This window comes from Scleropages formosus, unplaced genomic scaffold, assembly GCF_900964775.1.
Source record: "Scleropages formosus unplaced genomic scaffold, fSclFor1.1, whole genome shotgun sequence".
Taxonomy (NCBI): domain Eukaryota; kingdom Metazoa; phylum Chordata; class Actinopteri; order Osteoglossiformes; family Osteoglossidae; genus Scleropages; species Scleropages formosus.
In genome coordinates, this window is record NW_021641035.1 from 15,416 (window position 1) to 38,682 (window position 23,267).

Genomic DNA, 23,267 nt, shown 5'->3' on the forward strand with positions numbered 1-23,267 from the left:
CTCTACACTGCCACTAGGCGCATAAGCACAAACGACAGTGAGAGACCGTTCCCTGACCCGAAGGCGCAAGGAGATGACCCTCTCATTCACCGGGGTAGACTCCAACACATAGCGGCTAAACTGGGGGGCTATTAATAAGCCCACACCCGCCCGCCGCCTCTCACCCTGGGCAACGCCAGAATAGTGGAGAGTCCACCCTTGGTCGAGAAGAGTGGTTCCAGAACCCAAGCTGTGAGTGGAAGTGAGCCCGACTATATCTAGACGGTATCTCTCAACTTCCCGCACCAGCTCAGGCTCCTTCCCCGCCAGTGAGGTGACATTCCAAGTCCCATAAACCAGAGTTGGCGCCCGAGGTTTGGGTCGGCCGGGCACTTGGCCCCGACCACCGCCCAAATCACAATGCACCGGCCCCTTACGGTCTCTCTGGCAGGTGGTGAGCCCACCGAAGAGTGGCTCCACGTCATGGCTTCGGGCTGAGCCCGGCCAGGCCCCATGGGTATAGACCTGGCCACTAGGCGCTCGCATGCGAGCCCCCCCCAGGCCTAGCTCCAGGGTGGGGCCCCGGTGACCCCATACCGGGCGGGGTGAACGAAAGCCTCGATTTTATTTTCTTCATAAGGGGTTTTTGATTATAACACCCAGCAAAATACAAAACATCAAACGCACAAAACTTTTTTTGATTCTTATCAATGCCCTTATTTTACGATATATAAAAACCTTCACCCCATTACACAGTAAAACACCCCTGTCAAGTTGGTTGTGCCCAAGGACTCCCATATAGAAATACACCCAGTGGTTCACTCCCCCTGGTTTCGCAATACAAGCTTATCGACAAAATGGAAATGTTAAGTTACTGAATGGTAAGTAAACAGATTACAGATATCATTTTTGAAAAATGCAATAGATATGGTTACTTCTAACAGCCAACTGCATATGTTTGTCATACTTCCTTGATAAAACAGAAAACAGATGTTAGTAGTTAGTGACAGAACATAGATACCGGTAGGCCTTTCCCGGCACCCAAAGCTGGTTCAAACAGCAAATGTTATTGAAGTGAAATAATGCACCAAAACGAACAGTGAAACAGTGCAAAGTGAAATGCATGTGAACAGGCAGCAGCACCAACAAAATTCAGTATTTTATTGATGATATTTATGCTGGCATCTTGCTGAATCTTTGCTACCAGCGTGCCCTTCACAGCTCAGTATGCGACAGTCGGACTGTCCTGTATCAATCGGGACAGAGAGTGTCGCTCTCCACTCGGGATACGAGACCACCTTTGCCTTCCAAGAAGTTGGCACCCAAATACATTGGGGCTTCCAAGATTCTGTAAAGAACCAACCCTGTCACACAGACTACAGTTTCCATCTCAGTACCGAATATGCCCCAGGTTTCACACCTCCATGCCTGAACCTTACTGAACTTCAGTCCTACAGGGCCAATTTCAAACTTCTCCTCCCTGCCCATTGACGTGGATGGCCCCCAAGCATATACACAAATCCCTCCTGGACAACAAATGCAGAGGTCATGCGATTTACTACCTGGTGGACTGGGAGGGATATGGTCCAGAGGAGCAATCATGTTTTTGCTTCAGAAGATATTTAATGAAGAAGCAGCCTGCCTACCTTTCCGCATGCTGCTGACCTCTGAGGTATTGGCCACTCACGGGCATTTCTTCTATGAAGTGATTATACAAACTTGAATGGTGTGTGACCAGCTGTAGCGCCGACCATCACTTTGCATCCAAGTGAGGAGTGGGAACTGCAAGGCAGGTGGAAAACAAATAGAAATTCCAATGTAATTAATACATTTGTAAATGTAAATATAATATTGTAGCATCCCTCATGGAGCTACTGGAGACAGTGCTCTTTACTGAACGCATACATGTCTTTCAATGTCGACCTTGACAAAGATGCAATAGATAGTATGAGACAGCCTTCTGAACAGCTGAGAGTTCCCCTAGATCACTCTGAGTCCCCCTACTCCCCACAATGGTTAGGGGGTCACCCGTGGAACCCCCGCCATGTCACGACCATGCCCGTACCTCAACCAGCAGCACATGGTTGTAATTAGAGCAATTGAGTATAAAGAACACTACCATTGCCCGGTTGTGGAATCTGACCGTCCCCTCTGCGCTCTTGAACCTACCTTGTCCCATGTCCTGCTTCTCTTTGCTCCCTAGCCCAGCTCCACGTCTCCCTGGTCATGACTGCTCGCTTCGTCCCTCGACTCTGATGTTGGATACTCGCTCCAGGCCTGTTTTCCAATCGACCGACCATTCGCCAGTCTCCGACCACAAGAACCAGCCTAGTCCTTCCGTTTTGAATAAATGCTCCTGCACTTGGGTCCAGCCTCCTCCATGTCCTCTGTTTGCCATGACACCCCAGAATTCCCCAACGACAAACAGAACATCAGGAATGGGACAATTAAGACTATACAAGAATGGACACTAACATCATGTTTACATTGGTTTACATCAGACCCCCTTAGTGTCATTACATTATTCGGAGTGGTACGTGAAAGTTACATTTTATTAGTATGCTTGACGCAGAATTGATAGACAACTTCCTTGTTTAACCAGTGAGGCTCACAGGTTGAGTTTCATGACACTTAATGACAGTTATCTTGTAGCAGTCCGCACTGAAGGAAAGATATACAGAAAGAACACCTTTATAAATTGATACACTGCAAAGAACTACAATACACCCGTCCTCCCCTTATAATGGTGTTCACTTATTTAGACATAAAAAATGTGTCCCACTCACCCCGGTAAAAAGATATTATCTCTGGGTGTCTGGAAATGATGAGTTGGAAAAAGAAGAAGGGGGTACTAAGAAAGGACTATGTAAATGTAGCAGCAATGATTTACCTGGCATCAGGTATTATGAATGGCAGCCTCCCTTTAGTGCATTATAGGCTTGCTAAAAAAGTAATTTGTCAAAAGTTTTTTTTTCCCTACCATATATCACACAATCACTTTTCTTCAAGTAGTGTTGCACTTAATTTGTGATCAACAAGGGATCAAATGATGTAGTCTGAATTTAAAATGATATGATAGGGCAAGGAAGTATTTTGAAGTTGATCCACATGTTATAAAGAGGGTTAATATGCTCAATAAAAATGTGATACTTGATATCCTGCTCATAGCAGTATGGTCTTATTAGGACTAAATACAAAAATAGCTGCTTGGTCAGCGCCACTCTCAGAACATCACAGTTTATCAAACCATGAATATCACATTAGAGAGAATATCACATCTGAGAGTAAGTGTCTGTCTTATTGTTATAATATTTGAAAAATAAATGTTTAAATATACCTTATGTTTTAATCAATTTTTATTTTATATAGTTAATTTTGGAATTTTTAACATGATGAACTGTTGATTGTAAAAATAGGGATTGTTTAGAGTTATTTTTTGTACTTGAAATTCTGGACTCGAAGAGGAGATTTTTCTAGTACTTTATTCCGATTATTGCACACCTTCGATGAGCTGTTTATGCGGTTTATGGTTTAATGAAAGTGTGGCTGTATGATGGAGTTGTACCCCTGGCATCTTGGAATATCAAGGTTTTGGACAAGAATTTGACTGGTAGACTATGAAAGGAAACCAGGAACGATGAGATCTTTGAAGACTGCCTTTCGCCAAAGGCAAAGCAAGCAGTAGCATTATGGATGAGCTGATGTCCCATTATGCATGATCTGGAGTGGCCTGATATCTCATGCGGGTAATCCAGCTGTGAGGGAATTACCGTAGTTCAGGTGGGACATTGTTGTAGCATAGACAGTGTGGTTAGACAGACACGTGTACTCTGAAGATTAGGATCTGGTGAATACTGCTGTGTCTTGGAAGAGATCATGTTTTGATCATAGATGATATTGTTGTCTTGAATTCATAACTTCAAAATTAAACATAGCTGGAATTCCACAATTCCCGGGGACACACATATAGGCCGTAGGGATGCAATGTTTCTGATAGCTGGTTTAGTTCTATTGTATTAACACATTTTCTCCTTATTAAAAATTAATATTTCACTTTTATTTTGGCAAGTTGATTATTTTGGTTATTTTTAAAATTTAACCCTCTTGTGTTGGCCTTACTCATGCCTGTAAGCACATGAAGTTTGATAAGTGGCACATCTGATTTTATTTGATATTACGCATATCAAATGTATGTTTTTAAGAAAAGTGAACCCAGCACTCGTAACAATGGTAGGAGTTAAAAAGTCAGTTTTTTGTGCAGACTAACATCTTTACACCTGCTATTTTTCAGTTTTCTGGTGTCCTTTTCAAAAATTTGCCTTTGCTGAACATGTTTGCAAGTGACTTTACACCTGTTATAGTTAGTTATGTTTTAGTCTGCTTCTGTTTGCTTGTTTACCTGCAAAGTTTTATATGCAAACTACTAATTTGATGTGCCTCCAGCAATTCAAAGTTTATATATAAATAAGTATGCACAACTGTGATTTTTAAGAAATGCATGAGAGACATTTCTGAGACTCCAGTGCATGACAGTTGAGAACTTTTCTTATATTAAAATGCTGAACTGACATTTTTATTCTTGGAAGAGGTGACAAATTTGAATGCACTGTGTAGAGATGAAGACTTTTCATACAGTTTTATTTTGGTGAATAAGGTGTGTGGGCTAGTAACACTACATAGAGTTCACTGGAAATCGCTTTGGAGAAAAGCATCTGATAAAGAAATAAATGTAAATGTAAATTTTGTATAACGTTCTTAAATGTTCCTTCTCTAAAAACCTGATGTCCCTTATAACCAAGCCAACAAGCACTACTTTAGGTTTTAGGTGACCGTTAGGTTCAGTTATTTTACCTTAATTTTATGTCATGTAACACTGGTAAAAAAAATTTCATCTGAAAGTCTCATTTGATGTAAGAAGTGTGTTTGTTTGAGAAGCCCATTTTCTGAAATACATGCTTGCTTGGAATGAGTTAAGTGTGACCATGCTATTTTTATAGTCAAGAACAGATCAAATTTTAGAATTTGGGCACAAGATTTATTGCCAAGCGCTGCAGTTTCTTCCATCAGAAATATGATATTCTACTGGCCAAAGTATATAGGACAGCTAAATTCTTGAGAGGTCATGAAAAGGGTTCAAACGCTTGATAAAAATGTCATACTTGATATCTGTCCTGCACCAGGTTGTTATGAGGATAAATACAAAAATAGCTGATTACTCAGCTCTGCACTTGGAGCCCTGCTATCTGTCACACCACTCTTGGAGAGCTACTCCAAAAGTTCTCATCAAATACACTTCTAGCAAACTCCTGGGTGCATGAAGCTCATTCCCCTGGATGTCTGTAAGACATGGTAATCAGAATCATCCATGAAACATAGTGTTGTATTGTGACTTTTACCTTTCAACTTAAGAAGCAATCTGCTTGATAGTTTTCTACATAAAAATTAGACTGTATGAATAATCGTCAGTCAAGTTGAAACTTTTGAAGAGGCAGATTTCTGAATCTGTATATTCCTGTTTCCCGTTATTGTTTATTTTGTTGGAGGGATTTATTCAGCTTATTCTTCTTTTTCCCTGTTACATTTTAAAACCATTTGTCAAATGATGCAAGGGATACGTTGATACATTTACCGTATTTCTCTGTATGCAAATGTACACGTATTTTTTACTTATTAGATGTACATCTCAAAATCTGTTCGCATTTGACTGGACACAGTAAATACATTCTGTTGCTGTGCAGGTCATGATGCAACAAAATTTTTGTAAGAATTTTGCAGAAATGTTTTAGCATGTGCCTTCATTATGACAATTTGTGAAAGTCTGCAAAGCTGAATGAGCTAAGATGTATATTTTAGAGTTGTATATGAACAGAAACAAGGTGTGTGTGTGTGTCATAGGACAATTTATGTTATTCTTTTGTCTCAGCAGAGTCAAAACTCTACTAGTTTCCTCCTAACGACTCCACTGGCACGTTAATACAGCACGCAGAAACATTTTAATTCTTGGAATATTCGCAAAGTGAACTAAACATTCTCATGAAAACAGTAAAGATCAATTTTGCGTGAAGAAAAATGCACTGGCTGTCATGCACTGAATGTAACATCATCAACAATAGCTTGACAAAAAGACACTTTTAACGTGCTGCAGTTTTCAGATGTCTTCTTATGCATGCAGTAATGATCGGTATCGTTTAGAATTTATGAAGGCTACGCTTCTTTTAAACTACTGCTAATTTAATAATTTTTTACCGCTGTTTCCGTGAATGATATACTGAATGACGCTGTACAGTAAGGAGCTTGAATGTGATATTGTAATGCTTTCACTAAGTCTTTGGCTCATCTTGGAATAAACTTAAAGGTAGAAACTTAACTGTATGGTATGTCACTGTTCTTATTAATGACAGTAAGGGGCAACCTGCGTTCCTGCTGAAAACAAATACAGTAGTCACTTTTTCCTCTGCAGCTAATAATCTGCCTTTAATGTTCTTTCAAGAACTAAAAGTCATGGCTCACAGGGTTTGTAGGACAAAGGAAGGACTCCTGAACTTCAGCTGTATTGATGTATCTTTCCCGATGTCGGTCTTCCTCGAGGCGCTCTTGTTCATCACCCGGAGCAAAGAAAACTACGGGAATCTGGTGAATGTGGGGCTGCAGGCAACAGCCTTGCAATGTGTTGTCACACAAGAAATAGAGCAGTGTCGCTATCATACTCATCAGAATTTCGGCCTGACACTCAAATGTTGTCTAGCGCTGCCTAAATACTCTCCACTTTGCATTTGTTTTAAAAATAGATTGATAAGATTAATAATGTTTTCCTTGAGGAGAGACAGCTTTGTGTACAGTATGTATATTTCTGAAGTGCTGTTTGCAGTTGGATTTGCATGTATATGTTATTGAGCTTGGGGGTGCGGTGGTGCAGTGGCTTGGACCGGGTCCTGCTCTTGGTGCCTTGCGGCGGACTGGCGTCCCGTCCTGGGTGTGTCCCCTCCCTCTCCGGCCTTACGCCCTGAGTTGCCGGGTAGGCTCCGGTTCCCCGTGACCCCATATGGGACAAGCGGTTCAGAAAGTGTGTGTGTGTTGTTGAGCTTTTCAATTTGATTGTACACAGTACTTTACTCCAGCTGTTACGTTTTCTGTCTTGTTCTGCAAGTTAATGCAGACACCCCTCGACTTACGCAAATAGACCATTCTTCAACCCTTTACGGGAGTTAAAAGTTACGTATGTCGGATATCCCCCCACCATTCAACATAATAACATTAATCATTTTTGTTACTGCACCTTGACATTTATTCATTATTATTTTCATGCAAGCTGTTCCTTTCACATGCAGCATCCTTCACTATCACATTCACAATGGCTAAACCCACTCCCCCGCTATAGATGATAGTCTTTGTCCACCTTCATACTTCCTCCCTATTTTCAGTTTCATCTCCCAATTGATTGCTGTACAGTTTCTCATTGTCCTTACAGTTTCACCTATCATTCAGCTGACTCTTTTCTCCAAAGTGACTTACAGTGTCAAGGTTACAATTATTTACCCATTTGTACAGCTGGGTAATTTACTGGAGCAATTTAAAGTAAGTACCTTGTTCAAGGATACTACAGCTGGAGGGGAGGATCAAACCTGCAACGTTTCAGGCCAAAGGCAGCAGCTTTAACCACTACAGTACCAACTGTCCAATGCTTTTTAGATGCTTTTCTCCAAAGTGACGTACATCTCATTGAAAATACAATGTTTATTACATTAGCAGAAAGAGACACTTAGATACAGATGCATGATAGTTAAGTGCAGTTAGTTTTCTTACCACCATATGAATTGGTGTTCATCACACGAGCAGCTGTATAAAACTTTATCTGAATATCCATGATTCCTTCGTAGTATTTTTTTCATGTACATATATAATATATATACATATTTTCATCACATTACAGGAGTAGTTGCATGAAGGTTTATCCTTTTGTTTAACACCCATCATAGTCAAAGTTGTAGTGCATATAGTATAATATAGTGAGCCTGGAAGAGTAGAGTTTTAAGACCCTTTTTAAATATGGACAGAGATTCAGCAGTAAGTGAACCTTCAAGTGCATGTTTAGTGCCAGAAATTGTGAATAATAAAACTCCAAATGTTTTTTTCTGAAGCAACTTTATTGACTGATTAATTGTAATTCATTTTCTCAAAGAACATGCTGTATGAATAATTGCTTCTGTATTTAGTTTCACTCTGCATCATCCTTGGCCTAGAAGTACATTGAGAAAAGCATTTAGAACATTTTGTTAACTTGCTACACTGTGCATATTAAAAATACTTTGTGTCTACAACTAAAATATTAAAAATATATTCACTTTGAAATAATTCAATGCTTTTACCTTGACAGAAGCTAGACAAGAATTTTAAGTTTCGGATTTAATATAAACTAAACCTAGTTAGAATTATAGAAGTACCTTGCCGGCCTCACGGCTCTGGCTCTCAGCTTGTTGACCTGAGACTCGGCGATGTCGGCACGTTCCTGAGCTTCCTCCAGCTCGTGCTGTACTTTCCTGTACCTGGACAGGTGGGTGTTGGCCTGCTCCTCCTGTGAAGGAGTCAAACAGCTCGTCAGTGGACACGTTCAACTGTGATTCCTCAAATGAAACAAGTTTACTTCGGTTTATTTCAAGTCTAAGACCTCAGTTATACATTGTTTGTCAGAAACACAACATCTTACACAGGAAATCAGACTTACAGCTTCCTCGGCCTGCCCTCTTGTAGGACTTCACTTTCAGCTGCAGCTTGTCAACAAGATCCTGCAGTCTGGTTATGTTCTTCTTGTCCTCCTCAGTCTGCAGGCAGTAAAGATGGTTGAATTGAGGTTACGGTGCTTAGCCGTTCTTCACCGTACCGTGTTTTAATAAGCAGCGGTAAAATCTTACCTGGTAGGTGAGCTCCTTGACCCTCCTTTCGTATTTACGGACTCCTTGATGGCATCGGCTCCACGTCTCTGTTCACCTTCAACCTCACTTTCCAGCTCACGCACCTAATACGTAAGAACCCTTCTGTATTTTTCAGATTCGTAGCATTATACTGGTAAATTAGAAAAGTGAAGTGCTAGAAAGTGCAGTGAAAAATGATTTAGCTTCAATTACACTTCAGACGTCCTATCAAACAGTCCACAAGAATCAGTGTCTGCTTTTGGAATTCATAATATTATACTGGCAAACTGGGCAGGAACTGTGGATCAAGCAGCATCTGTTACCCTTGCTTCCAGTTTCTGGAGCTGTTTCTTTCCACCCTTCATGGCCAAACTCTCAGCCTCATCCAGACGATGCTGAAGGTCCTTGACTGTGACCTCCAGGTTCTTCTTCATCCTCTCCCAGGTGAGCGCTGGTGTCCTGTTCCTTCTTCAGCTGCCTCTGCCATCATTGGCTGCCTGCAATTTGCATTTTGTTTCTGAAATGTTACTATTTTTTTAAACACAGATAAGTATAACTGAATCTTGGCTATATAATGCAAGTTGTGTGCTTGATTATGCTTAAATCAGTTGTTTACTATTATAAAGAGTTGACGACAGAAAATGAGTACCACATCAGTGATAGCTTTCTTGGCTTTCTCTTCAGCATTTCTTGCTTCCTGGATAGAGTCATCTACCTCCCCTTGGATCTGAACAAGGTCAGCTTTCAAGCTTCTTCTTGGTATTGATAAGACTTGTATTCTGAGGAAATAAGTTCATGTTTAGCATTGTGCAAATTTTTCACTGAATATTACAGTGTCCACTTACATTTATTCATTCAGCTGACACTTTTCTCCAAAGTGAGTTACAGTGCTCAGGGTACAATTATTTACCCATTTATACAGCTGGGTAATTTTTCTGGAGCAATTCAGGGGAAGCACCTTGGTCAAGGGTACTACAGCCAGAGGTGAAGCTCAAACCTGTGACCTTTGGGTCCAAAGGCAGTAGCTCTAACCACTACACTACCAGTTGTCCTGCTTTAGAGTCACCCTTACCTGGGAGTGCAGCAGAGTGACACGCTCACTGGCATCAACCAGCTCCTGTTCGGCCACTTTGCGGCCTCTCTCCGTCTGCTCCAGAGCAGCTCTCAGCTCCTCAATCTCGGCCTGCATCAGGGTGTTCCGTCGTTCAACCATAGCAACCTGCTCCTTCATGTCCTCCTGTCCTCTGATGGCTTCATCAAGGTGCAGTTGGGCATCCTTGGGACCGAAAAGACATTTTTAAGGAATGACTTCTTATAAAAAATACTGTGTTTTCATTGGATCTCACAGAGGTACAATTACAGACATACCTTGAGCTGTCCCTGGACGTTCCTCAGCTGTTTCTGGGCCTCAGCGGCCTGGCGGTTGGGCGTGACTGAGCTGGATCTCCATCTCATTGAGATCTCCCTCCATCTTCTTCTTGACTCTCAGAGCATCGTTCCTGCTTCTGACTTCAGCGTCGAGACTGCTCTGCATGGAGTCAATGATTCTCTGACTGTTCCTCTTGATCTGCTCTATCTCCTCATCCTTCTCAGCGAGCTTCCTGTCAATTTCTCCCTTGACCTGGTTGAGCTCCAACTGGATTCTAAGGATCTTGGATTCCTCATGTTCCAGTGTACCTGAATAATAAAATGATACCATTGAAAACTGTGAAAATGCAAATAAATTTCCTGAATGTACTTTAGTTCAGTCAGATCACACCAAATCATGATATTTTATGATAAAGGATTACCTCAGCTTCCTCAAGGGCGGTTTGTATTTCCGACTTCTCAATCTCCACAGTTTTTTAGCCTTCTCCAGCTCATGAATGGTCTTTCCGTTTTCCCAATCTGTTCTGTCAGGTCTGAAATCTCCTCTACAGGACATAGAACTATACCAGTTAACATGGAGGAGGTGATGATATCAAGATGTAGTATCAAGATGTCTAACACTGGATTACTTTTATTGTGATTTCTCTATAGGCCCTCTGTTGAGGGTAGTAATTTCTACAGATTGTTTGCATTTTTCTCTTACACAACACTACAAGCAGAAGCACATGGTATTGTATCCCTGGTCATTACTACTCTGCTTTTGATGGACTTATTGCATTCCATTTTTCACTTTGATTCTTTACAAATGGCAGTCAAGGCACATTTAATGCCTTTAAGTTCCATTAAGGTCAGGAATGTGTGGACCATAGCAGAATGTGAAAATCTGTCAAGAACTTTTCCTGCTCCAGCAGAGTATCAGCATGACACTCTGATATGCTACAGTTATACTGTTAGAGTTAGACTTGCTAATCTGAGTGTTAATGCATGAGATTAATATTGAAATTTAGTAGTTTTGGTGCCTAAGAGTGTATAACAAGCATTTACACACTTATCAATTAAAAAGAGAGCATTTTTTAGAATTAACAAAGTACTCTCTTCATGAAAACATAACATAATGCACATACGCTGCAGGTTCTTGGTTTCTCTCTTCATGTTTCTAGCTGATCAAGCGCTTCTTCATAAGAGTTCTTCATCTTGAAGAGCTCAGTGCTGAGAGAACGAGCCTCTTTCTGAGCTCCTTCCAGTTCTGCCTGGCTTTCCTCGAACTTCTGTTTTCCATTCAGCCAACACCTAAAAAAAAAATACCAGTAGAAACCTCTGTGAATTTGGCCATACCATCAGTAAATTCTGAGCCAGTCTCACAGCGAATGTTTCAGTGATAGGATTCCAGCAGAATTATAGTATATCCACAATGTATTGCTGAAAGAAGTTTCACTGGTGTGAGAAAACTGGGGTTGTATAGTAAGAATAGTTTCAAATGGTCATGTTATGCATTTACCTTGTCAAAGTTTCTCTGCTTCTTGTCCAGGTTAGCAGCCAAGGCATTTGCTCTTTCCACGTCAATCATGAGATCCTCCACTTCACCCTGCAGCCTCTGCTTGGTCTTCTCCAGAGAGGCACACTTGGAGTTCACAGCTTCAATAGATTCCTCTGCATCTTGCAGACGCTGGGCAAGCTTTTTCCTTGAGAGAAAGTGATGGGTTCATGTTATTTGTGTCACTCTCACCGATTGTAAAGTGTAGCTATAAAACTAGTGCATTTACTTGGCCTCCTCAAGCTCCTCGGTGCGCTGGATGGCATCGGTTTCATATTGGTTCTCCACTGAGCCACTTCGCTGTTGGCCTTGGACATTCCACGTTGCAGTTCAGCCTTGGCCTCCTGCTCTTCCTCATACTGCTCACGGAGCAGGTCACAGTCATGGCGGGCTGACTGCAGAGCGTGGGCCAGGGCATTCTTGGCCTAAAAGCCATTGAGACAGTTTGAATTTCTTGATCTTGGAATTAGGACACTTTTTGATTTCACTTAGTTTTGATGACAGTATCTTACATTTTTACAATGAAAGACATACACAGTTAATTAGAGTACGTCCAAATTTTTTCACAAGACAATCAAATGGAAGCCATGAGAAACAATTCTGCATGATCCTACCTTTACTTCCTCCTCAACATGCCTCTTGAGCTCCTCGATCTGCTGAGTGTAGGCCTGTTTGCCTCTCGTCAGCTGGGAAATTAGAGCTTCTTTCTCTTCCAGCTGGCGACTAAATTCACCTAATGAGATTAAAGACTAGTATTATTTTCCTTAAATTTAATCTGTACTTCTTGTTTAATTTGATTTTTAGGTGAAGTTACCATTCTCAGTCTGAAGTCTGGCTTTTTTGTGCGCTCAGGTCATCAGCTGGCGATATTTTCATCATTTTTGGTCTTGAGTTCACTCAGCTGATCTTCCAGGGTGCGGCACATTTTCTCCCAGGTTAGCCTGTTACAATAGACAAAATTCCCATTGTACAAATTTTCCACGTCATAATAATTTTATTACGTTGATGCTGTGGCTGTTTGACATACTTTTGATTTGGCAACAGCCTCCATGTTGTATGGATAGATCGTCGATTTCCATTTGTATTCACTCTTCTCCTTCTCCAGCTTCTGCTTGACACGCTGAAGGTTTGTCGATTGTTCTCCAGCGCTGCCACGCTATCCGGCCTGCTTCTTGCGACGAGCGCAGCAGTGGCCTCGTGCTGTAGGGTGGCCTCCCTCAAGATCACGGCGAAGCTTCTGAACTCAGCTTCTCGTTTCTGTTCATCTCAATCTGAGCTGCAGTTGCCCCGCCAGCCTCTTCAAGTCTCTCACTGATCTCCTCAAGTTCCCTGGAGAAGATCAGCCCTCTGTTTCTCCACCTTGGCCCTAGCAGCACGTTCAGCCTCAATTTCCTCCTCCAGCTCTTCAATGCGAGCCTGAAAGTACATGATATTGACAAGTTAACGTACAACTTTTTTTTTACTGTCAAACATTGTATTCAAGAATACCAGGAATATACCTGCAGTTCTTTAATCTTCTTCTGCAGTTGAGCACCAAGTGATTGTTCGTCCTCAATTTTGCTGAGAAGCTGGCTTGTCTCAAAGTCCTTCCTGTAGAATTCAGTCAAATAGTTTTACTCAGTTTATTATTATTTCTTAAGGAATGTTTGGATATCTTGAGTGTCTGAAGATGTTCAAAATTTCCTTACTTCTTGATCTTCTCCTCTGACTGCTGTTTGTCATTCTCTAGATCCATTATGGATTCCTGGGCCAGTTTCAGGTCTCCCTCGAGCTTCCTCTTGGCTCTCTCAAGGTCCATGCGTAGCTTCTTCTCTTGTTCCAGAGAACCCTCCAGCTGTTACAAAACAGGAGCCGAATGCTTCTATACCTTCTCGCTGCATATGTATAATTAATAACCGTTTTTTTTGTATATGCTTGGTACTTACATCATCCACTTGTTGCTCAAGTTTGGTCTTGGCTTTGGTCAGAGTATTGACTTTGTCTTCTTCTGCTTGGAGATCATCTAGGGTCTGCTGGTGTGCCTCTTGGAGGGCTTTCTTCTCCTTGGTTAACTTGACTATGCTCTCATCCTGAGCAGTCATCTCCTCTGTCAAGTTTTTAACCTTAAATGACATATTTCAAGTTGGTTAGATTAAGTCTGAATTGGTGAATCATGTTAGCATGAATTATTGATTATATGTTAACCTTGTTTTCTGTAGCGTGTTTCTCCTTCTCCACTTTAGCCAAGGTCAGCTCTAAGTCATCAATATCCTTCTTCAGCTCAGAACATTCATCCTCCAGTTTCCTCTTCTTGGCTGTCAGCTCAGCATTGCTTTCCTCTTCATCCTCTAGCCTTTCAGTGGTCTCTTTGAGTTTTGCCTCAAGCTGGATCTTGCTTTTTATGAGGCCTTCACATCTTTCCTCAGCATCTGAGAGGTTCTCGGTTCCTAAATGAAAAGTGAAAACAGAGTTCTTCATCTACAGCATTAAATGAATTGCTTATTCTCTTAAACAGCAATGTGCACTGGTAACAGTTTCTGTACTGAATATATTATTCAAGACTAGGCTTCCTATGGATTCAAGAAGTTGTCCGAAAATTAAAACGTACTCTAAGTTTTTTTAAACTACTTAATTGTAATGTATTTTGATACAATTCAAAGGAACATTAATTATTTTCACTGGATTATTGTTGCAAGAATTGTTTTATTTACCGCTTGCACTTGAAGCTGCAGGTCATTCTTCTCTTGCAGCAGAGAAACCATTTTCTCCTCAAGCTCCTTCTTCTTAGCCAGAGCTTTAGCTAGTTCCTCCTTGCACTTCTGGAATTCTACCTTCAATGTTGGCCATTCCTTCTCAGTCCTCTGCACTCTTCAGGAGAGGCTTGATCTTGAAGTACAGCTTCATCCATGGCCAGTGTTTCACATTCATGAATGAGCGGATGTTGTATTGGATAGTATAAATGGATTCTCTGTTAAAGTTGAAGTAACAAAGCTCAGTATGAACACAATGACTGTTCAGAATCAATTGTCGAGGTCAGAATTTTAAATGTCAGTTATATCAACCTTAACATACTAAGCTTAATAACTTGATTTAAAAGATACGTGAATATTTTCCACTGTTGGTTTATTATTTTTTTTTGGTGTATATACCTCCTCTCCATCATCTTCACAAACTCCCTCCTCATGAGGAAACCTCGGCACAAGGCCTGAGTCATGGTGACCAAAGTTGCTAGCTTGTCATCCCGCATCTCTTCCAGCTGGCCCAGCAGACCAGCTTTGAAGAACACCTACCATCAGATATAGTACACAGAATTTCTTTTCTGTGCTTACCAAGATGTGTGCATGAAGGACAAAATAGTTCACAATTTAGTCTTTTTGGAATAGTCTCTCACCTTAGTATGTCCAAACGTGTACTGAGAGTGGTCCACATCAATTGACCCCAAGAGTTTCTCTGAAGCCTTTTGTTGTCAATGAACTGTCCCTCAGGGATGACACTGGCATTAAGTACTTTGTATCCTGTGATATTAGGATAATTAAATACTGATGCACTGAGAGTTCTCAGCTGTGTTTTGCAATTTACAATGGTTTGGATTAGCAGAAAAATAAATGAGAATACTATATACAGTGCTCTCAGAAAAAGTATAAGAAAAAACACCTTTGCTTGAAGTCACCATAGAGGATTCTGCTGGGGAATCCCTTTTCTGCAGATCCTGATACCCTCCAGTACACCGTTACACCTGAGCTGATGGATGACCAGGAAGTTCTCCATAAGGCCTATAAAATATTAATGATTTACATGCAAATGCAGTAAATTATTGATTCTATTTGATTATATAGACATTTAAACAGTCATCATAATGACCTCCACCTACCTGGTGTCTTTGACTCATTCGGATCAAGCAGCGAACAAAGTGAGGGGAGTGATTCCTCAAATTGGTCATCAGCTTTCCCAGGTTCTCCTGTAGAATAGGAAGATGTGTTATAGTTAACTATTTACTCTCAATACATATGAGTACAGTAAAGGAATTTATACATTTATTTACTCTCAGTACATATTACAGTCAAGGGGTTTTATTAATTTACGAACAGAAGTTTAGCATTTTTTGTTTTACCCTGAAGAGAGCAGACACGGTCTGGAAAGATCCGCCCTTCTTCTTTCCCGCCTTTTTGCCACCACTAGCCTCTACACCAGTGCAGAAAAAATTCTTCATTAGTACTGAAATTAACTTGTTTTTTTGTAAATATCATATGTAGTATATCACCTGACATTTTAGGAACAGCATTTTAATAGCATAAAACTTAATACAAAATGTTTAAAAGTTATAACTTTAATAAACAATACTAAAACTTATAATATTGAAAATAACTCTTTACATAATACCACTAATGAAAATTAGTGTAGCTTTTGCTCAAACGATAGAAAGCAATAACTTCAGTAAATAGTCAAGTTATACCTTCTGATGAAGCATGAGAGGCATACAAGAAAGCTAGCAGCTTGAGTGCAGACTTCTGATAGAGCTGCACTACAGAGTCGTTCAGGGGGGTCCTTGTTCTTGTCCAGCCAGCCGACGATGTTGTAGTCCACTGTGCCGGCATAGTGCACCAGGGAGAAGTGGGCCTCTGGTTTGCCTTTGACAGGTTTGGGTTCTGGAAGCAATGAGCTTTGCCAAGATGTTGGTCGTACAGCTTGTTTTTGAAGGTCATGTCCGTAGCCTTAGGGAACATGCACTCCTCTTCAAGGATGGAGAAGATGCCCATGGCTGTCGAACAGAGAAACATAGAAACGTTTACTTAAGCTTTACGAGGAGTGACAACATGGGATTTCTTCCATAGCTGTTGAAGGCCATGTCACGTACCTTCTCAATAAGCTCAATGCAGGCAGCCAAGTCCATACCAAAGTCAATGAACTCCCACTCAATCCCCTCTTTCTTGTACTCCTCTTGTTCCAGAACAAACATGTGGTGGTTGAAGAACTGTTGCAGTTTCTCGTGGTGAAGTTGATGCACAGCTGTTCCAAGCTGTTTGAACTGATAATGTCAAAGAAAAAGACTTTCTGATTACAGCAGACTTTACCGTGACAGAGAAAATCAGTGATGATATTTTTAGTGAGTGCTTTTATATATTATGAATTACAGTTTTACACATTTGTACGGCGGGGTATTTTACTAAAGGTACTGAGATCAAGGACTTTCTTAAGGTCACTCTCTCAGGGTCTCTACTGACATTTGACCTGGGGGGAATTCTGACCACAGTAAATGCACTCACGTCAAAGATCTCAAATCCAGCAATGTCCAGGACGCCAATGAAGAACTGTCTCGGCTGCTTTGTGTCCAACATCTCATTGATGCGCACCACCATCCACAAGAACATTTTCTCATAGACAGATTGCAGAGAGCCATAGTTGCATTGTTGACCTGATTGTGCAAAATGGAACAGAAGGTTTTTCCATAGTCTTTCAAGTCTGAATATTTGTTGTTTGTTTTACATTATATTGAACATATCAGTGTGTGCACAGCTACATAGATCATGGTGAATATATAGGATATTCTCTACCTGAGGTACAGTCTGCCCCTTGGTGACAAACTCATTTCCGACCTTCACTCTGGGGTAGCAGAGAGCTTCAGCATGTCAGCTGAGTTCAGGCCCATGAGGTAGGCAATTTATCTGCCACTGAATTACAAAGAAAATGTGTTTGCTTTTGCTCTTAAATTCTAGGTGGATTTCTGTTTGGTCCTGGGTTATTTTGTTATTTACCCTCAGTGCCATCAGGCTCAGCCTGCTCCTCTCGCTGCTTCTGCTTGAACTTCATGTTTCCATGATGCATCACTGCACCAGTCAACTTGTAGATGCTTATCTTCTCGTCAGCACTGAAGCCCAAGATGTCAATGGCGGTCTAGGTGATTCAAAACACATCACTTTACAAGCTGTGCATTGATAAAAGACAGTATAGAAAGCCCTTCAGTTGTAGATCTACTTACATCTGTGGCAATGAACTCTTCCACATCATTGATACTTTTCACAGTGATCTCGCCTTGGCTGATCATGGGGTAGTCGTAGGGGTTGGTGGTGATGAGAAGTGCCTCTGTAGAGATTTTCAAAAGGAACATTGAAACATTAAAGGGTCTACGTTGGAGACACATAAGAAGTGATTTCCATTTCACATGGAAGACCTACCGAGCAGCTCTGGTTTGTGGCCAGTCGCAAGCTGATAGAAGATGTGGTAGCTTCTCTCAGCTGACAGCTGGAAAGTTACTCTTGACTTTTCCAGCAGATCTGTTGGTAGGAATCAGATTTTGTTTTACATTTATTTTGCTGGTATCTTTGGATAATGACTGGCAAAGAAATATGGGATAAAAAGACTCACAAGTTTCAATATCAGCGGAAGCCAGTTTCCTGTGGTTCCGAAATGGATTCTGATGAATTTACCCTAGACGTTAATTGAAAGTAGAGGGTGTTATAGAGTAATACTGTTTTATATTGTAAAGTACTCTGTATATTGACGCAGCAGGTAGTTTTAATGTTCTCAACTTACGAAGCGAGAGGAGTTGTCATTCCTCACGGTCTTGGCGTTACCATATGCCTCCAGCAGCGGGTTCGCCGCAATGATTTGATCTTCCAGAGAACCCTGAGAGAAGATATTGCAGTATTCATAATTTTGTCATAGCACATAAGTCTGTGTTATAGATGTAGTATAACTGTCTCTGACCTGCATTTTGCCAGCCACAGGCTCCGCTTTCTTTTGTCCAGCGACTGCGATTGTCGCAAAGTACTGGATGACACGTTTGGTGTTGACAGTCTTCCCTGCACCAGATTCTCCACTGAGGATAATAGACACAATATATGGAATTTACTACACATAAACAATAGTGTAGATAATGCATCCAGACAGATCGAGGAGGATGAGGACCGAGGAGAGGAAGTCAGCTTCAGCGGATTGGAGAGCATCAGACACCGCCAGAAGCGTTGTCTCAGTGGAGTGACCAACTTTAAAACCAGACTGATATCCATCGAGGAGATGGTTCCGGTGAGGAAATCAGATAACTGATCACAGGCCACATAGTCTAGAGTTTTAGACAGGATAGAGAAGAGGGAGACCAGTCTGTAGTGTTTGGACCGAATTGGGATCCAGGGAGGGTTTCTTTAACAGAGGTGAAATGAGAGCAGTTTTGAAGGCAGCTGGGAAACAGCCAGAGGAGAACGTGGAGTTGATGATCTTAGAGATGAAGGAGGAGAGTTGTGGGAAAATGTTCTGTAGGAGTGACGATGGGATCAATCAAGCGGGCGGGTGGTGGCTCTGTGGGATATCAGGAGGTCGGAGATTTCAGATTCGGAGAGCTGCTTGAATTTGGAGAGCATAGCTTTTAGGGAGCTCCAGCATGAATCAGGCGGGGTGATGCTGAGAACTTTTCAGTGATTGCTTTGATTTTGTCTCCGAAAAACAAAGCAAAGTCATCAGCAATGACAAAAATGGAAGAGGAGGGCAGAGGACATAGAAGAGATGTGAAGGTGCCAAAGAGTCTGTGTGGTTTTTTTAGTTGCAGACTTTATTGTTGTGGTAGAAGGAGGTTTTAGCTGAAGAGACAGCAGAATGAAAAGTAGCTAAGAGTCATTGGTAGACATCCAGGTCTGAGTGAGTCTTTTTGCCATTTTTTGCTCTGCAGCCTGGAGTTTGGTCCTGTTAGCACCTAATGTATCGGTCAGCCATGGGGTGGCACTGGGGCGTGCTGGTCTGGAAGATAGTGGACAGAGAGAGTCAAGGGTGGAAGACGGCAGAGAGGAAAGTATTAGTGGTGAGGCAGGGTTGGAAGGAAATGAAGACGTGATCAGAGACATGCAGTGGAATGACAGAGAGAACAGGACAGCCACAGTTGTGGAAAAATACAAGGTCAAGACAATTGCCTGCTTTGTGAGTTGCAGGGGATTGGGGCAGGGAGAGATTGAAGGACTGTAGGAGCAAACAGAAGGCCACTTGCATGTACTGTTATGCTGTCGACATGCAGGTTGAAGTCACCCAGGAAAATCAATGGAGCGTTGTCCCCTGGAAGAGAACTCAACAAGATGTCAAGGTCTCCAAGAAGCAGCCGAGAGGGCCAGGAGAGTGATAAAGAACAACCACAACAAGAGTGATTGGAGCAGTGATAGAGACAGCATGCCATTCAAAGGAGGACAGATCATGCAGGTGAAGAAGGAGAATAGAGTATTCCCACGGGGGGAGAGATGAGCAGGCCTGTGCCTCCACCTCTGCTGGAGGAACGAGAGGTGTAAGAGAAGGAGTAGTTAGTGGAGAAAGCTGCAGGTGTGGCTGAGTTGTCTGGGGTGATCCAGGTTTCAGTTTGGCCAGGAGGTCCAGTGAGATACGGGATGCGTAGGCTGGTATGAAGTAGCCTTTCTCACTGCAGACTGGCAGTTCCAGAGTCCCATGGAGTGATTGAAGCAGGATGGAGGGTTTGACAGGTGAGGATGAACCAGGTTGCTGTAGCAGAGAGAGCGTCCAGGTGTCCCGTAGTGGCGACGTTGCACAGCTCAGTTGCTGTAGACAACTTGATGGTTAACATGTTTGACGCGACATCTCTTGCAGCACATGGCACCAATGGCCTTCCTCAGTGGAATGCCACAGGTAGACTTCCTTGTCTTTGCACCCCGAGTCTTCGCACCAAGAGGCTGCTGCAACCGCTGCTGCTACGGGTCACCAGCCGCTATTTAAACCAAGTTAATTTCCTGTCATCTGAGACTCGTAATACAAATCAAACTACTCCAACAATGGCGACCAAAATAAACAAACAAACAGACGCGTTTAATCGATCGACGGAGTCACGTCCACTCCCACTACGGACACAGAATTGTTTAGATGAATGTGCCCCTAACAAACACAAAGACAATTCAGAAACAAATTAATAAAAATACCACTGACACTGTACAGACACACAGCAATTGTGTCTGTCTATCCACACAGCTACAACGACAAGAATGCACGTCGGGAAAAAGCGGTAGTAACAATACACTGACTCGAAACACCACGAACTGCAGCAACGGACCTCCAACATAAATATAATACGCAATGAACAGGATTGACGGCTTGGATTCTGTTTAAGGGGTCGGGGCGGAGATTCCTAATCAAAACTACACTTAGAAGTTGATATTAAACTTTTTTCATGTGCTCATTTTTTAGTTTCTTTCCTCAGTTTTTAACTCAGTATTGATATATCTCTAAAGAAACTGGTATCTCATCCAGGGTGTACCCCCATCAGCTTTGTGCCCGGTGATGCTGGGACAAACTCTGGACCAATGTGATCCTGACGTGGACAAATGGTTATTAATGAAATGGATTGATAGTTATTGCTACATATACTTACGTAATCAGGATTGACTGGTTTTTCCGCGATCTGTAAGAAAACGTAGTGCAAGTCTTTATTTAGTGTTTAATAAAGTGCAAGAAATGCTTTAGTTTAGCACAGTAGTGCAGTACTGTAGCTCAAATATGTTAATAAAATTGGCTTTTTTTCTGTAAGTTCCTTTTACCTGTGAGCATGAACTGATAGGCATTATCAGAGATGGAGAGATGTGTGGAGGGGCTTCAACTCTCTTCTTGCTCTGTAGGCAGCTACAACTGCAGGATCGTACACTGGGAGCCACTTGTAGGGGTTCACAGTGACGCAGAACAGCCCAGAGTAGGTCTGGAAAAGAACAATGGACAGTTATTCTCTTCAGTATTACTCTTTAATATATACATTGATTGTTTTGAATTCATGGAAGAACTCACGTAGATCATCCATGCTGCATAACGTTCTTTGGGTTGTACAGCACAGCAGGTTCATTGAGGTGGGTCATCATGGCCATGTCCTCAATTTGTCAAACTTTGGGAGGGTTCATGGGGTGGATGTCATCCTCCTTAACAGTTAGAGTCTGTGAAAAGTTAAGTAAGTGAGTAAAAGTAAATGGATTCTCTAGCTGAATGACTTGTAAATGGCTCCATTACTCTCATTAACACTTTTTCATATATTTAAAAATTTTCTCTGTTTGCTTGTACTTACTTCCCATCCTCGGTCTTAACGGTTGCTTTGCCGCCCTCTCTGCTCACGAGTGTACCTTTGACGTACATCTCCTTGGCTCAGCCACAAAATAGGCTGTTTTGGCATCGAAGGGCTTGTTCTGGGCCTCAATCCTCTCTCTCTCTGGCTTCCGGAGGTAAACGGCCGCCGGGCCAAAACACTCCATCTCCGCGTCCGTACTCATGCTGTTGATTTACAGACTGAGGATGGAGAAAGCAGTCATTATTTGTCTATGCCTATTCTTCAAAGTTCAGTTCCATCTTCTCTTTTTAGGACTGGTTCTACATCTACTTGATTGTGACTGAATATTAGACATATGCCCTGCACTGGGTTAGGCCTCGGGTTTGGGTTAGGGTTGGATACATCAATGATTGGTATCAATTGGTCATGAGCACTGAGATACTCATGATTTCTTTCAAGCAGAATAATGTTTACCAACAATATAATTACTTGTTAAACACTGGCTTACAAATTGTTATTTTCTAGAATGCCCAGGAGGGGTGGGCAATCACTGGCCCGTGGACCCCCAGAGGTTTTTTTTCTCCCTCAGCCTTCAGTTGGGAATTTTTGTTCCTTTCCCCGGTGGCCAGTAGGTATACTTGTAGCTCTATAATAAGTTCTTCATTATGGTAGCCGTTAGTTGACTGTCTTGTTTGTTTGTATCAGTTTTTCTTGCTGTATGCCTGTGTTAAGCGCTCTGTGTCACTGCGTGAGAAGAGCGCTTTATAAAAAATAAAAATAAATAAAAATAAATATGAAGTTTTATTTTAGCACACAGCAGTAATAAAATTATTGAGAACCATGGACCAGGAGAAAAGATTCGATTCATCAAAATTAAAAACAAAATTAATTCTCATCACAAAATGATTTTTTTGTAATCCTTGCAAAATTATGGCATATTTTTGCGAAAAAGCTTTTGGTTATGTTATTGAATGCATTTCTTTATCTTCTTAGTTTACATTATTGAGTTCATGTGCTGCATCAGTTAGTATTTTTAGATCTCATCATCAAAATCTTCCACCAGTTAGTTTATAATGAAATGGAAACTCTTACGTCAATTTATTTACGTAGCAGTTGCTTTTCTCCAGCAACTTAAATCTCAGAGAACAACATAAAAAGGGCATGACACCAACAGAAAGAGAGATTTGGATGCAGACACGTGACTCTTGAGTAGTCAGTCGGTCACATTCCATATAAACAGGTATACGTTACATAAATAGCTGCATATAGAAAATTTGTTCATTGCTTCAAGTTGCTGTTTTCCTTTTAAAGTCTGGACATTGTCGACTAAATTTGTGTTTTTTTTTTTTTGGTAGTTCAAGAAACATTTTGTTAATGATTTTCTTTCCCTTTTTGGATAAGTTGCACACTGAATTGGCACAGTTGCTCAGCAAGTCGTTTTGGCACCTCACAGTGTTCCTGAGTGTTAAGTGTTCCTCACTGATGTGCA

The 23,267-nt window shown here is 41.5% G+C and overlaps 1 pseudogene; it reads right to left on the bottom strand.

Moving 5' to 3' along the window:
• Window positions 1–2,011: 2,011 nt before the first annotated feature.
• LOC108926423 (myosin heavy chain, fast skeletal muscle-like) lies at window positions 2,012–22,001 on the bottom strand (annotated as a pseudogene).
• Between the last annotated feature and the right edge of the window lie 1,266 nt (window positions 22,002–23,267).